The sequence below is a fragment of the Chiloscyllium punctatum genome, chromosome 6, assembly GCF_047496795.1.
Source record: "Chiloscyllium punctatum isolate Juve2018m chromosome 6, sChiPun1.3, whole genome shotgun sequence".
Taxonomy (NCBI): Eukaryota; Metazoa; Chordata; class Chondrichthyes; order Orectolobiformes; family Hemiscylliidae; genus Chiloscyllium; species Chiloscyllium punctatum.
The window spans coordinates 118,574,050-118,591,848 of NC_092744.1; positions in this window are offsets into that span (position 1 = coordinate 118,574,050).

A 17,799-nucleotide genomic window follows, 5' to 3' on the forward strand; every position below is an offset into this window, starting at 1 on the left:
CTCTGGTGAAGGTGAGAATAATCACATCTTTCTCATGCCATGCAGTCCAATATGTTGTGTGAAATCTCTAAGTGTGCCATTGAATAAACATTAAATCTGAAAGTCCCTGATCATAAATATCTGCGTCATTGCTTTATCTCTCTTTTCCAGGTTAAGTGAATGAATTGTGGGCTCCCTTGATTTTCCTGATCTGCTTATCAAGATCTCTGAATTCCTAATCTACAATCTGTCCTGTTGCTGACTCTAACAGTGAGATTACTTCAGTTTATCAGCGTGTAACAGACAATTATTGACTCTAACAGTGAGATTACTTCAGTTTATCAGCGTGTAACAGACAATTATTGATGGATTTTCGTTTTTAGTTTGATATCTTTGAGATGGTTGTGTTTGGAAGAATTTAGAGCTTCCCAGTTGTTTGAAGCCCATTTGTTTTGTTTTTATTAGTTCCTTACTCAGAATGGTTGCCTATCTTTTCTGATGAGCCTTTGTATTCCCTTTCTTATGACTGTTACTGATGTACAAAAAATTCCCAGCTCACAGCGCATGTGTTCTCATCTCAATGTGACATCCAGCCATTATATTCACTTCTGTTAGCTTTTACATCAACTTTTTGGATAAAAATGCTTTCTGAAATGGTTAATAAATCTCGAATGAATATGCACTAACCTTGAGTGTGCTTAATTCTTTCTTCAAGGCCAGTCAGTAATAATACATTTTCCCACATCCTACTCCTTTCCCAGCCAAATGCTTTCACTTGTTCTGTTTGGTTGTGTTTCATCCAGTCATTTAGTTTAATGCTGCGCTACCATGCAGCCCACTAATGTAAATGCATCTATCACACGATATGCCTGATGGAACACTCCAGAGGCAGAATGATTAGAAAATCCTCTTATGCACAAAGGGTCACGGCCTCGGGTCACCTAATGATACAAATGAGGAGCTTTGCTCCACCAGAAGCCTATAAAAGGCAGGCAAAGGAGTTTGAAAATTTACTCTACACCGTCTAAACTGACAGTACTCCCAATTTCGGGACAGGCTGGGTTAGTAATGCAGAAATAGCCACCTAAAGCGCCCAACGAAACATTCATCAGCCAAAAATGTCACCGTTCAGTCAGGTATTCAGACACAGCACGTGCACAATCCAAGGGCGGATTCTCAGAACTGGAGTTTTTCTCACACATAAATATCATGGAGCACAATTCCTGGGATCTATTTGACACACCACACCTGTCAAATCCCAGGGAATGAGACTGAGATCTATCTGATACAGGGATATTACTGAACAGCAACCCTCACAAATAATAAATCACAGGTCGATGTTGATCAAGCAAGGCAGAGCTCATGAGCAAATATTCAGCAATTGGGATCTATACGACGCAAGACGGAATTGAGAACCAATCATAGCAACTGTTGACAGAGTCTGGAAACTATCAGCAGAGGAGAACATTCTCAATTTCTCAGTGTTGGTGAGGTATATCATCCCGGGAATAGTGTTGTGAATCAGTCACACACCCAATCTCACAACGTCGAATTTTTTTCAAAAACGTGGCACCTGAAACTAGATGCAATATTCCAGGTGAGACAAGAGACTATTTTATTTCCGTTTAACAAAATTGCTCTGTGTTTGTTCTCTACAGCGTTATTGATGAAGTAGGGATTATTTGCTCTTCTGTCCATGTGTCATGGTACATTCCCTGATTTGTGCACATACACACGGAGGATCCTCTGCTCCTTCACCCCTTTGGGTTTACACTCTTACTATTGTATGTTCCCCTGAGTTCATCACTAAACAAAGAAGCATGTTACACCTCCCTGAGACTGAGATCTATCTGACACACCGATATTAATGAATAACAATCCTCAAAAATTATAAATCACAGGTTGATTTCGACCAGGGAAGGCAGAGACCAGAGGTTTTGGAAACCCTGCTGCTTTCCATGTTCTGTCCCACAACCCCTCTGAGAAGGTACACAATAAGGTAACCTACATTCTGAAACGGCAAACACCCGTTAACAAATGGTTGACAAGTACAAAACAGCGGCTGAGATTAACTTGAACTCATCAAAATAAAAGGAAAGTCCTCTGGAGGTACAGCGGTGTAGGCAAGACCAGTAAATTGAATAATTTATGTTCAAAGCCCCTCCCACCATCAAAGGTACGGCAGAAGTAGGAAGAGTTAGAAGGAGATTGGAGTCAATTTTTCTTGTGGTGAAACATTACTGCTGTTCTAACACAAGGGATTTCTGAGGGATGGTCCAGTGAAGCTATGTGGATGGAACTCATAAATAAGAAGGGCATGATTACTTTGATGCAATTGTAGTAGTTCCCCCAGTATTCAGAGTGAAATTGAGTAACAAATATGTGGAGAGATCTTATTTATACATAAGAATAATAGGATTGTAATAATCGCAAATTCTAACCTTCCAAACATATAGTGGGACAATCATGTTCGTAAGAGCTTGGATGGTGAGGAATTTGGTCAGTGCTAAAGTCAATTTTCTTCATTAATATGCAGATGTAACGACCACAGAAGGAGCAAACCTGACCTACTCTTGTGATATAAGGCAGAGCAAGTGACTGAATGGTTAGCAGGGGAGCTTTTTGGGCCGGGGTCATAATTCGATTCGTTGTAAAATATCTGGAAAGGATGGGCATTACATATGTTAAAGTTCTTAAATGGACGAGGGCAAATTTTGATAGCATGAGACAAAAACTTTCAAGGGTTGATTGGAGTAGACTGTTTGCAGCTCAAGGGACGGCTGGCAAGAGTGACGCTTTCAGAAGTGAGATAGCGAGAGTTCAGAGGCGTGATGTTCCTGTTAGTGTGAAGATAAGGCTGGTAAGAGGAGGGAACACTGGAGGAATAAAGATATTGAGGCTCTGGTTCAGATTAAGAATGAATCATATATTAGATATAGATAAATGAGATCAAGTGAATCTCGAAGAGTACAAGAGGTGCAGGGACATTCTAAAGAGGGAAATGAGGAGGGCAAGAAAGGAAAATGAGATACCCTTGGGAGATAATGTTAAAGATAATCCAAAGAGATTCGACTAGTATATTAAGAGCAAAGGGGTAGATCATAGAGTCATAGAGATGTACAACTTGGAAACAGATCTTTCAGTCTCACTTGCCCATACTGACCAGATATCCTAAACTAATCTAGTCCCATTTGCCAGTACTTGGCCCATTCCCCTCTAAACCCTTCCTATTCGTACACACACACAGATGCCTTTCAAATGTTGAAATTGCACCAGCCTCCACCGCTTCCTCTGGCAGTTCATTCCATACACACCATCCTCTGCATGAACATGTTACTCCTTAGGTACTTTCAACTTTTTCCCCTCTCACTCTAAACCTATACTCACTTGTCTAGGTTTAGATGAGACTCCACCCACCTCAGGGAAAAGACCTTGTCTATTCACCGTATCCATGCCTTTGATGATTTTATAAACCTTTATAAAGTCACGCCTCAGCCTCCAATGCTCCAGAGAAATCAGCCCCAGCCTATTCAACATCTCCCTATATAACTCTACATGGCTGTGAATATGTATAAGCCTAGAGGGATGGCTTCATAAATCATATTACATTTTATGTAAATGCTGTTTTTTAAATTATCATTTAGTTTAAAATGGAGGATGGGTGCCTTTTCAATTTCATACCAGTAGCATGAAAGACCTGGGGAAATAAACTGCAATAGAAAAATGAACAAAACGTTATTGTACTACGGATCATCTCACCATATCATTCGTGTAAAAAATAATTCCCTGTTATGACCTTGCAGTTAATAGAGTCTATTAATTAGTCCTGTGTTTGTAATAATTTTCATCTATCTGTCATTCTACATTTAGTTGTTAGAGTTAACGTGTGGATTACTGCACCTCTCTAAAAATTCAAAACAAAATAAAATAAAACTATCTAATTACGACAAAAAAAATTAGCAATTCAATGACACCAAATTGGAAAGGCATGTTGAAATGTAACCAATTCTGAGGACTACAAGAAGTTGCAAGTGATCATTAATTAATTTACGGTATGTTCAAATAATTAGCAAATGAAGATCCACACAGATAAATGTAAGGTGTTACATCTTGGTAGGAATAATGTGCAGGTCACTTATTCAAAGATGCACGTCTAAGTGAGGGTGACAAACAAAGGGATTTCAGACAATTACATCAGTCACTAACAATTTCACCACAGGTTCCAAAGGCCATAAAAATGCAAACAAAACTCTAAGCTTTATCGCTAAAGGGATAGATTTGAAAGTCGGGTCACTATAAAAATTTGGTTGACTATAATTAAGAGTATTGCTTGATGTTCAAGTTGACATATTATAGAATGTATGAGAGAGAGTAAAGAGAAGATTTATAAAAATGCTACACAAGTTTCTGGCTGTGCATATCAAGGAAGAATTGTTGTGCTGTTCACTTCTCTGTTGAAAAGAAGGCTGACAGTTCTAAAATGATGAAAGGTTTTGAAAGGAGAAGGTGCAGAGAAAACATTTCACTTTGGGAGAGAACACAACTAGAGGCTGTCAATATAAGACGGTACATCAAGAAATCCAAAAGGGAATTCAGAAGAAACCTCTTCACTGAAAGAATGATGAGAATGGGGAATATGTGACCTTCGGAATAGTTGAAATCAATAGTTTAGATGTATTTCAAGGAAACTAGGTGAGCACTTGGAAGGGATGGGAATAGAGAATTACAATGGGCGATTTAGATGAGGAAAGATGTGAAACACTTTGAGTGGAACATAAGCACTGGCTTGGACTGATTGAGCCAAAGGGTCCGTTTTTCCTCTATAATCCTATGTAGAAAATCACCATTGTATGAAACAAAAAGTGTCTGAAGAACATCTAGAAGAATTATAAAGTTTCTCGCAAAAACGTCTCAAGTATCCAGCACTGAATGTAAATGATTTTATCACATAGCCACACTTCACTATTTGCTTGATAGTACTGAACAGTAGTAATCACAGCACTCTTACTAGGAGTAGGAGTAACCCATTGTCCATGCACCAATTGGGGGATCTTAATGACTTATTAATGGCCTCAGTAGGACCTGCCAACCTGGTCCTGGGAATGTTGTGAACACTCTAGCCCTCACGGCTCCTTTCACTCACTTACACTGATTTCCAGTTCCCGTAATGATCGCCACCATGGACAGGAGACTGTTCCAGTATGCAGATGGGATACCCTGTTTTGAGCCATAAGGTACTTCATTAGGAGGGACATCCTGCAGGCGTGTCTCTAGGATGCAGGAGGAGCTCTCCCACACAATGGAGTACCCACTTACTGCTAATAAACTGCCGGCATTAACGGGAACAGACTCTACATTGACCACCTAAGTGGCCATCGTTTCCCGAATTTGGGATCAATAAAATACTATAGAGGTGGAAATATGAGAGCCACTGAAACTCCTTCCTTCCCTTATCATCTTCCACCCTATTATCCACCTAATGACCTTGCTGCCTCTGCCTGGGGCTGATAGAACCCATTCCCATTCAAATATTCAAGAACATGAGGAGCTGGCAAACTGGTCAACATTAATAAAGCTTAACAGAAACAGTCTTGGCCTGACTATCAAATTCTAAAGTGTAGCTTGAGATGAGTTCAATAAAAATGGCAGAAGTACAGAAACAACCACTTCCATCTATCAGAAACAAACTTCTATGAATGGGAACGCATGGTCCGCTATTTGGAATGGAGCAGTGCATTTGAAAAGTTAATGTGGAGCAGCAATGTTTTGTGTTGGACGTGAGCACCGTTTGAAGCTGTTTGCTGATTCAGTTTTGCTGAAGGTTTGGCAGATACATTCCAATTCGAATCAATTAAATCTGCCAAAGTGGCTATTAATACTCACATTTATGAGATGCTTTAACATAGAACATAGAAACATACAGCACAGAACAGGCCCTTTGGCCCACGACAGTGTGCCGAGGTTTAATCCTAAAGTAAAATATAATAACAACCTACACACCCCTCAACTCACTTCTAAACATTTGCATGTTCAGCAGTCACTTAAATGACCCCAATGACTCTGCTTCCACCACCACCTCTGGCAAGGCATTCCATGCATTCACAACTCTCTTTGTAAATAACCTATCTCTAACGTCTCCTCTGTACCTTTCTCCGAATATCTTACAACTATGACCCCCTCGTACCAGTCAATCCTGCCCTGGGGAAAATTCTCTAGCTATTGACTTTATCTATTTCTCTCATTATTTTGTATCCCTAAATCAGGTCTCCTCTCTTCCTCCTTCTCTCCAGAGAGAAAAGTCTGAGCTTATTCAACCTTTCTGAATAAGTCAAGCCCTCCAGTCCAGGCAGCATCCTGGTAAACCTTCTTTGCACCCTCTCCAAAGCCTCGATATATTTCTTATAGAAGGGTGACCAGAACTGGACACTATATTCCAGGTGTGGTCTCATCAAGGACTTGCAGAGCTGTAGCAAAAACTCGCTGCTCTCAAACTCGAGTCACCTGTAAATGAAAGCCTAAACATCATATGCTTTCTTAACAACCCTATCCACTTGGATGGCAACTTTGATGGATCTATGTACTTGCACACCCTTATTCCTCTGTTCCTCCACACTGCCAAGAATCCTTCCTTTAACCCTATATTCAGCATTCGAGTTCGACCTTTCAAACTGGAAATGGATGCACCGAATACCAAACAGGAGAAGGTTGTTGGCATGTATCAGAAGAGTTAGGATTAGATTACATTACAGTGTGGAAACAGGCCCCTCGGCCCAACAAGTCCACACCGACTTGCAACCCACCCATGCACCTACATTTTACCCCTTACCTAACAATACGGGCAATTTAGCATGGCCAATTCACCTGACCTGCACATCTTTGGACTGTGGGAGGAAACCGGAGCACCCGGAGGAAACCCACGCAGACACGGGGAGAACGTGCAAACTCCACACAGGCAGGAATTGAACCCGGGTTGCTGGCGATGTGAGGCAGCAGTGCTAACCACTGCGCCACCGTGCCGCCCAATGACCAGAACCATGAAACCGGCTTTTAAGCAAGCTTTCAAAGTGAGAATGAGTACCAGAGGGCATCTAAGGAAGTTTATCAATAAAGTACATCTAATTCAGGGGACTTGACCATACTCATGGACAAAAAGGTATAAATCAATCAGAGAACAAAAGAACAGAATGTGCATATTAGGTGTACAAGAGACAGCGTAGATCAAGGCCTTGAAGAATTTAGAGATAGACATAAGTTTAAACTCAATACATTAGATGATAATGAGCCAGTTAAGATAGAACATAGAACAATACAGCACAGAACAGGCCCTTCGGCCCACGATGTTGTGCTGAACATTTGTCCTAGCTTAAGCACCTATCTATGTACCTATCCAATTGCCGCTTAAAGGTCACCAATGATTCTGACTGATCTCAGTCCTTTCTCTATAAGCACCAGTTTAATGTTACCAGTCTTGTCCAGGTCTGCATTAAATGGGATTTTTATTTGCACTGTGCACATCTCCTGATTTCACAGGATATCTTCGTTTGTAAATGCAATAGAATGTATTTTCCACCGTTTCAGCAATTCATTAAATAGAAGTTAACAGAAATAAACAACTTTCCAAAGCTGTCTTTCAATAGCCAGACCGATACAATGTTCAAAGAGGATCCGCATCAACAAAGTGGGCTTGTCAGGGGGTTATATCATTTCAAATTCGAAACCTAGATTCCATTTTAATTATATCAGCTGGATGCTGGATACTCCATTAACAAAAGGTTCCCATATTCAAACGGTTGTTTGCAAATATAGAAATTGGATATTGCTATAAAATAGGACATGCTCTATTTTTTTGTCTTGCATACATCAGGATAGCTGCAAGATTTTGATATTAAGGGAAACAACATTTTACACTGGACAAGAAAAGAGTTCTCATGCTTTGGAAAGTGCACAATGATTGATTGAGATGTCCCCAATGGAAATGGACTGGTCAGATGGTAATGGACAGTTAATAGCTAAACTTCGTTAAATTTTCAAATGGCAGGTTGCCTGAGTGGTCAAGGTATTGCCCTGCCAATTGAATCAGAGAATGGCCATCACCAATTTAATCGAATCACAACAAGCATTGGCAGTTAACTGCCAATCATCAGCTGGTCCATTCTCCATGCTTTTACCAATCAGCACTCATTACCCAGACAGGTTAACGGCTTTCTCCCTTCCCATTGGTATTCTTGAGAGTGTCCTGATAAGTACAATACTAAAGACTTAAATTTTAAGAAAAACTTTATTTTCATCAATACTCAAATTTCCATGTTGTACCAGCTGGCAGAGGTGAAACTTAACTATAATGTATCAGGCCTACAATGAACTGGTAAAGTTCTGCACTGGTCTCAGAGGAAAACCAGCAACAATGTCCTTGTGGAGACATTACTTTGCCTTTGATCCTATACAGCAACAATTTCAAAGCCATTGAGGAGCAGAAATAAATAGAAACAAACCACATGCACATACACACAGTGCACTATTATTTAAAGTAATAGAGAGAAATTCTGCACGAGCAGAAAAACTAATTGTTATTCTGAATAGTGAATATGGCACCAAAAGCACCCTTGTGATAATGACAGTTGGAAAATCTAGCCCACATTGGTTTGCAGCAGTTGAGGAGATGCTCATTCTATTATGAGCCCCGCTCATTCCGACACCAGTATGTGGCCATTGATTCAGATTGTTTTTAAAGGCAGATATCAATATGCAGTTGCACAGTGGCAGGAGCACGGCTGTCCTATGGACAGCACTAAAGAGATCTCACACACATTGGCTCTTTAATAAAGAAATGGGTCAAACCTCAGAGATAGGGAAATGCAAATAAAGGAACCACAAACAAGATTTCATCCAATTCGATAGTAACTGATACCTGATCACCAAAATCAGCTGCCACTTGAAAAGATGCAAGAAGACCCATAAGGAGATACTCCAAATTTCACTTGATCCTGTGTCGCATTATTACAAGAGAGCTTTGTAGTTTCCTCCTAGCAGATATTATTTTTTTCCACAAACCACAGAGATCAGAATCGAACAGTGCAGAACCACACAATAATTAAACTTGAGAAGCTGTGTCAATGGGTGTTTGGGTTTGCAGTGCCTCTGTATTCTGAGCTTCAGCCCCAGTCTCTTGCTGCTCCCTAGTTTTCCTGATAAGTTGCAGTTCCAGTCATTCTATATTTCATCATTGTCCTCGATTATAGAGGTTTCAGTATCAATTAGTTCACCAGTATAGCACATTGGCTAAAGCAGCATTGGCTACACTGAAAAAGATTTTAAATCCTCAGATTCATAGAACAGCATATAGTTATCCCTATTAAAAGATGTAATAACAATTAACAACATTATATTTCATCTGCTATATTTTCCATTACTGACTACAATGAATCTACTTCATGAGATACTGAAACTCCTCAACGTCAGTAAAAACCTCTTACACTTTGGGCAAAGCCCAAGCGATTGACTTAAGAGAATAAACTCCATACAATAATGCAACAAAGAAAAACAGATTGAAGTCAAATGATGCACAGGTTTAATAGAGTAAAACCCTCTCTACCCTAGCAGGAGGCAAGTACAAAAGTTGTGCATTTATATACCATCTTAATGCAATCTCAGAGTGTCCTAAACATCTTTTTCCAGATCTCTGAAAAAAGTGCAGAACCCCTGGAGCCACAGTCAACTACATGCTATCAAACCCAGGGAATCAGAGATGGAAATATCAGCATGTATCCATGTAACGGTTTAAAATGTGTGTTTAACACCTCGACTTGAATAACTAACTAAATTGTTTCGAGCTATGCACAGTGAACGAGACTAGGTCACTTGGCCCTTCGAGCCTGCTCCACCATTCAATAAGATCCTGACTGACCCGATATTAACAAGCTTATAAAACATTCACCTGACAATATCCCACTTTAGCTTCTCTCATTCTATCATTTTAGTATATTCCACTACACATCTATTCTAATCTGGAGAATAATTTTCCTGCTGTTAATCACTGTTCCACACTGTACTCCTTTCCTCATCCTCGAATTTAAAGAGCCTGCAATGCACTGCTCTTTTCCTCAGCCTAATATTTAGACAAGATAAAATAGATTTAAACAGACTTTACAGTTTGCTGATACTTGACACAATGAGAACTACTGAAATATTTCAATACACTCCTTTGGTTAAAAATATAATTTGTTTTGATCATTTAAAATTGGTTCAGTTCGATTTATATTTGTATTGAATGGTATTTTAGTTTGATCCAGATGTTCGTGCAAAGTGAAATATTACAGCACTGACCTTTGTCTCATTCTCCTTTGATAGAAGTTGGAAAGGAGTGCTTTCTTACAACAGAGAGTCAAGAGAGTGAAAAATGAACAGCAAAGTTGAGTAACAATGCATGTAGGTTCTGACAAAGCCAATATTCAAACAGAGATGTTCTATACAACTACCCGAAGTACTTTTGATCATGTAGTCACATGTCAGAAATGTCATATCTAATTTTTGTACCATGAGAAAATCAAGAAGGAGAAGATGACTAGATCATCTGCTCATCGGGATTGCGCAATAAATATTGGCCAGGACACCAGATATAATCTCACTTTAATTCAAAATAATAAGGGTCCCTTGAGGGCAGAGTTGCTTTGGTTTAATGTCTCATACACGTCTGATGTGCAGGATTATCTCAGGATTGCACTGCCGTGGCAGTATCAATTAGTCTATTCTAAACCCCGAAGGTAGATCTTGAACCCTCAACCTTCCAACTCAAAGATCAGCGTTATACTTAGTGACACCTGAGCAGCACACAATACTCTGACAAGTGGCTTATTATTTACATCCCCAGGGATTAATGAAGCATTTAAGGGCAATTGTATCAATTCTGTATGAGACGCAAAACAGACCTCTTAAGATAGAATGATCGTCTCCCTTTCATCGGTCAGTAGGTTTAAATTCCTAGATTAGATTTAGTAGGCTTGGATTCCTGTCCCACCTGCTCCAGAGGTGTATCATACATCGCTGAGCATTTTAATTTTAAACAAAGAATACGTCTTCAACCAATGGGCTGTTGTTATTTGGAAAGTGCAACATGTGTAATTAGGAATCAGCACTATGGGTCACCTTTGCTGATTCCCTGTGTGTTCTACCGGAGTCAGTAATTTCTATCAGTGTCCACCGTTACAGCTACAAAAAGTCCTCTACTATCTCTCCTCAATGGGTCATTCTTCCCTTTTGAATATGGGCAGTGAGCACTCAGTCCTATCTCTTCCTTAGCAACAGATGGCTACCTTTCTTCCAGCCTGCTATCATCAAGAGGTTAACTTGCACTGTCAAAGTTTGGCAATACTTAGAACAACCCTCCCCATACATGACCCAAGCTAAGATCACAAGATGCAGCACAAGCCAGTGTTTATGTCCAGAATTAGATAACCAGGAAGGATGTTCTCCACGGCTGGGTAGTCCAGAACCAGGGCTCACGGTCTAAGGATACTAGCTCGGGCATTTTGGACTGAGATGAGGAAACATTTCTTCACCCTGACAGTGGTGACTCTTTGGAACGCACTGTCATAAAATTGATTGAGTCTAAAACATAATAGATTTTCTTTCTGGCTAAAGGGATCAAATCTTACAGAAATAATGATGGAACAGGGTACTGAGTTGGATAATCAACCATCATAATTTTGAACAGCAGTGCATGCTTAAGGGGCTGAATGACTTACTGCTCCACCTATTTCTGTGACCATTCTATGGCTGGAAGAGATGTGTTTTGTTCAAAAGCTAATCAAGATGATTGTGAATTAAACATTCTGCAAATTAAATTGAACAATGAGGAAGTTCTGGAAAACTGGAATAAACTGCTGAGTTGCCTTCCAGATGAAAATCGAAATGACCTGAAAGAGTTGGTATAATCACATGGGGAGATATGTGGAAAGAACCTGGGAATTATTAACCTCACTACACATAATATTGATTGAGGAAATACTATTCCAATCAAACTATATCCTATAGACTTAACCTTTGAAGGTTGGCACAGGTTCAGAAAGAGACTGAACACATGCTGAAGCATAACATGGTCGTACATTGGATCAAACTTACTTTTTGACTGTCACTTTCATTTCTCATGAAGTTAAATTGTCAACTTGCTCAGAATTTGGACAGAGTTTGGACTCCATGTTTGTTTCACAGCTTCAATTGAACGCAAGGACAAATTAAGACACTTCAAGTAAGCACTTCCAGCTACAATTCAAGAGGCAGCATGATATAGCACTTGGGGCAAATGGGATTGAATGTTATGGGGAGAAAGCATGATTAGGCTATTAATTTGGACAATCAGCCTTGATCATGATGAATGGCAGAGCAGGCTCGAAGGATTGCATGGCCTCCTCCTGCTCCTATTTTCTATGCTTCTAAACCGGCTTAAATATCCAAGAAAACTGAAGATTCAGAATTATAAGACTTCATCAGATGATTCATGTAAACAGGTTTCGAATTAGATATTTTAGTCAGCATATAACGTTAGTCCATATGATCTCCCAGTATTGTTGCTTGAGGCTGAGATTACATATCATTAAAAGCTTTCCCACCACTAAGATGAATCTGGTTGCTGGATTTATCCAGACAATTTTGAACAAAAATATTTTAAATGTTGTGATTCTCCAGTCTCTGATTTGAACAGGATTAGGTTATTGTGGATATTACGACTGCAGCTTCAGTGTTACTTGTCTCTGTATCCTCAGGTGTCTCGAATTCAGTTGTTGTCAGTTACCAACACTCAATGACAATCAGCCTTTCTAATTGAAGCAGAAAGAGCTGGAGAAGCTCAATAGATCACGGGACTCAAAAATATTAACTCTGCTTTCCCGCCACAGATGCTGCCAGACCTGCTGAGATTCTCCAACAGTTTCATTTTTGTTTCAGATTTCCAGTATCTGCAATTTTGTTTTATTTTAGCCTTTCTAAAATTCTGTCAAACTTCATCTCGTCCAAGTCTCAACTACATTTTGTTTCACCATGAACTGGACATCACATTCCTCTTCATAAAACATCAGCCAGGCCCCTGCCCCTATGAGGTTTAAACAGGGGATAATCGGCCCCACTCATTCTTTTGCTACCCTTTCACTGTTTGTGACTAAGGATGACTTTTGGATTCCCTCTTCATGTTAGCTGCCAGTCTCCCTTACTCTTTATTTCGCCTCTGAACTATCTATATTTAGCACTGTTCTCACTCGGTTTAACAATAATCCATGTCCTTTGCAACATCATGCAGGGAATTAGAGTACTGTTTTGCCACCATTTCCTGCTTGTGGAAATGTTAAGCTGTACTGTACAGCTGAAGCTGAACGTTGCCCAGATTTGTGCTCAAATGTCCTTGCTCAAATGTCCTCTTGCCCCATTGAACTCAACCCTCCTCCAACTCAGAATTATTCTGGATTGATCCTTGCTCATTTTATACACAAGCTAAAATCTTTCGATACAATTATCAATGCTTCCTTAAATGATCCCAGTCTTATATTTAATGCATTTTATACATATTGTGTGTATGCACACAAATTTTGAAGTTGGCAATGAAGATTGAAGATATCATTAGGATTCTGAACATTATAAATAGGACCGTAGCGTGCAAAATAAGGAAATTATGACAAATAGTTATAAACAGTCCTGCTTTTCCCTCATGTCTAATATTTATACAGCACGCTTCAGGAAGGGAATTGAGAAGGTGCACAAAAGGTACACAAAAATGGTATCAGAGATGAGCAACTGGACAACTATGTGGATAGTTTGAAGAAGCTCGGGCTGCTCTTTATGGAGAACAGAAGATGAAGAAGACATTTTAAAAGTGTTTAAAATCATGAGGGATTTGGATAGAGTAGAGTAAAAGGGTAGGAGAATGCATCTGGATTGGTTACTCTTTGAAGGGTTGGTGTGGACTTGGGCCAAGTGGCCTGTTTCCATACTGTATGGATTATATTTCAAAAAGGCTTAAGAAGAAAAGGACTCTGATTTAAGATGATCAGCAAAAAAAAAAACAACGGTTACAAGGAATCCTTTTTCTAAAATACAACAGCATAGTTTGGAAACTGGAATGTTCTGCCTAATAGTGTAGTGGTGGAGATAGTTTCAACTGAGGTATTCAAAAGGAATCTACAATTTTCATAAGGAGAGGTTTTGCAGTATCACACAGTAAAAGGACTTTGGAGTGAACATAGGCAAGTTCCTCTTTGAGAGCTGATCAAATCATTGCCTCCGAGTTGTTACCATCGATCGTTGTATAACATTGCACAAACTACCAGCTCACCAGTCATTTCCTAATGGTTTGTCATATTCTGAAATAATGACTAACTTAGTCATGCCTGCAACTAAACATACTTTGCAATTACTTCACTTGCTCCAGGAGAACCTGCATTCCCATTTTCCGCACTGTTTGCACTGACAATGTTTCCAGAACTGCAATTCATCAAAGAACACAAATTAAGTCATTTAACGTCAGTTAACTTATCCAGAAGTAAGTCCAAAGCAATTTAACAAAAAAATATCGCAGACTTGAGATTCAATATTCCAAGCCTGGTCGACTAGTTTTCTTAAGTTAGTCAATGACTACAATTTTAATAAATAGCATTATTTTGCCATAGTGATAATAAAAGAACAGAGATATCCATGCAACATCAGAATCAGGTGTAACAGACCTTTAACTGATCGTTGTTCTGTTCAGAAATTGTGATCATAGGCAGGAAAGGTCCTTTCAGTGTAAGTCTAATGAGTTGTTGTAGTTCATTCCGGAGAGTGTAAGTGCTAGGTAGCCCAACATCGTAGCTCAGTGATGGTGAAGGGAGTGGAAATTAGGTACGTTAGTTCTTTTGCCAGTCAATCAAACTGTGCTCTCTTTGATCATATTGAGCTTCTTGACTATTGTTACAGTTACCAGGTGAGCAGTGAAGATTCCAATGCTCCCGATTTTTGCCTTGTAATGGTGACGTTAATGAGGGGGTAATGACAAAGCAGTATACCTTGTATCCCAGTCTGGTAATCTTGCAAATGTAACTAGTTATTGCTGCCTTCACCACCCATCCCCCTGGAGTGTATTGACAATGCTGTCCTATGATCTGGAAAATGGTGCTGGGACTTTATTTGTTTTCAAGACGCATCATGAATCATCTTGGTCGTGTTGGTATGGGGTTCTTTAGACTTCCACAGGATGTCTACCGTACACCACAATAAGGGAATGCTGGGGTTGGGGTGTGGAAGAGACAGTATAGGCTGAAAAGAAGAGAAAACCATATCTTTAGTGTGTCACCATTGTTTATAGCTATTTCTGGGCTATGCAAACCTTCATATTGAAAGACAAGCAAAATTCAACTGACCACTGAAAAACTTTGGATGTTTGATGCTGATTCAAGATTGGTCTCTCAAACTAAGCCAAGCATTTCTGAATCAGTCAAGCAGTTGTTCTCTGTGATTGTCCTCATCTCTGTTAGTGTTCACTACACTGCCATGGGATGTCTTCGTGAGGCAACCCTGACATAATCTTGCAACAGCTGCCAGCACTTCCCTTTCATATTATTGGATCCCTAACAGAGCAGATTTAAATCTGACATTAGACCAAACTTACTTCCCAATTTGTTTCCTTTAGTTTCTGACAAACTTAGGTTTCCACCTTATTCACAGTGTAAGGTGACAACATTTTCACAGCTGAAACTCATCATAAAGTACTAGTTAGATCATTTTAAATATGTGCATGATCACCAAGTTAATAGTTGGCACTTCTTATCAACATCGAAAGTTTTGGCTGTGAGGGCAGGAGCTGGTGGTTGCGGAGTAAAGGGGTCAAATAAAGACTTTCTGCACTGGGACAGAGGGAAAACATCCCAAATGCAAGGATTTAAGTTTAACTTCCTGATCGTAGAAAAAGAAACTCAAGCTCTTCACATACTAATGCACATACAAGCACAATTTGTAAATCAATGTTTGATTCAGAATCCGAATATAGGAATTTCTCATTTTTCAAATTCACTGAAGGTTCATGTCATATTAGTCAGTATTGGCTGTATCGTTGAAAAGAGAATTTTATTCCTTTTCCTTTCCTGCTCCTTCATTCATTCGGAGTTTACTGAAAGATCTGACCATAATAAACCCAGGAGTAATTACAGGTCTCTAACCCAGAACAGTGTAATGACCTCAGTATTTAGGATTCTATTAATTGATGACATCAGTGAAACAGCATGGATGTGGTGCTGTCTGTACTGAATTCACCATGAAAGCACTTTATAAGCTTTATTCAAACAAATAACTATTACTAGGGAAAGTGCCTGACTCCGTGGATACACATGGCCTCTGGTCAACTTAAATTATAAAAAGTGCGAAGCATTCAATAGCAACACTGTATGGGAGATAAACAAGTTGAGGAGACCAGGAGCTGGTCCCAATCCATAGTCATATTTCATCAAATGTCACCAAAGTCTGGAGGCCATGGCAATGATTTTGGAGGGAGTGTGGAATGGTGGGTGGGGAAGTGAGGATGAGCAGGAAAGAGAAACAAAGAGAAGTGATGAGGTGGGGTGAAGGAGAGGAACCCAATTCTTCAGCATTTTCACTATAGCTCCAATGGCCAGAAACAGAACCGCAATATTGATCAGCAAGTAATTTCCCATCTCAGCATTTAGGGTGGTGGTACTACTGTTTAAGACAACTCTGTCACTAATATTAAATTCCTTGGGAGGCAGTCTATCAGTCTCCTTAATGTAGCTGCTGTTGTCTGAGCTGGCATTCGTCGCATTGCACAAAACATTTTGAAGGAATCAATGGTTTTTCAACATTCCCTTTTCACATTGTTGTATTCCAAATGAAGCATAATTAAACCACATCAAAATCAGATCAAATCAAACTTGCTTCCTCATGTCTGGCAAACTTTGATTCCCATCCTCCTTATAATCTGGTCTGTCAAAACGTCCCCAGCCACAAGTCATCGTGAAGCACAAATTAGGCAAAAGGTCTCCACCTATAAACAACTTGCAAACATTTGGAAATAAACCCTGAAGATCAAAAGGCTCTATTGAGCTGATGCAACATTTTTTTTTAAAAAAAAAGAGGAATCACACTACTCACCAGGGGTAATGCAAATATTGGGAGGGGCTGTAGTCTGGAATGGTGGTGTTTGCTATAGTACTGGGAGATGTTGTCAAGAGGAAGTTCCTGCAAAAATCTTACAGAAATTCCTGCTGTCCAGAAATTCCTGTTCACATTATATTCTGTTAAAAAAATGGCCACTTTCAAAAGATATGACTTCAATATATGTTGACTTTTTTTCAAATTTCACAGAGGTTTGCAGGACACCATGGTCTGTTCTATTTGAAGAGGTTGGGTGAGGGGACATCGCTGATGTAGTAGTATTGGGAAGCAGAGAGTTAGGTAGTTAAAGTGTTGTCAATATGTTTAGCCTCATTGCACAGTCCAGTGCTTTGAAGTGAACAACTGAAGGCCTGAACATTGAATGATTGGAAATGATTATTGAACGACTCTGCTTTCTGTTAATGCATGCTCAATTATTCACTGGCTTTTAAAAGGGAGATGGTAGGACTTAGAAAATGGCAGGTAGCGACTCTGGCACCTTTTCGTTGCGAGGTCATGCTGACATAGACCAGTTCTCTTTGACATCTTGACTCTCCATGATCTCTCAGGCCTGCCTCCCTCATTTCCCTGATCATGCCCACCTCTGCAGCCTCAGCAATGATCAGTATGAATAGTGGGGCTCAGAAATGTGTTGATCTGTCCTCCCTCTTACTGGAGTAGCAACTCTTGAAACTA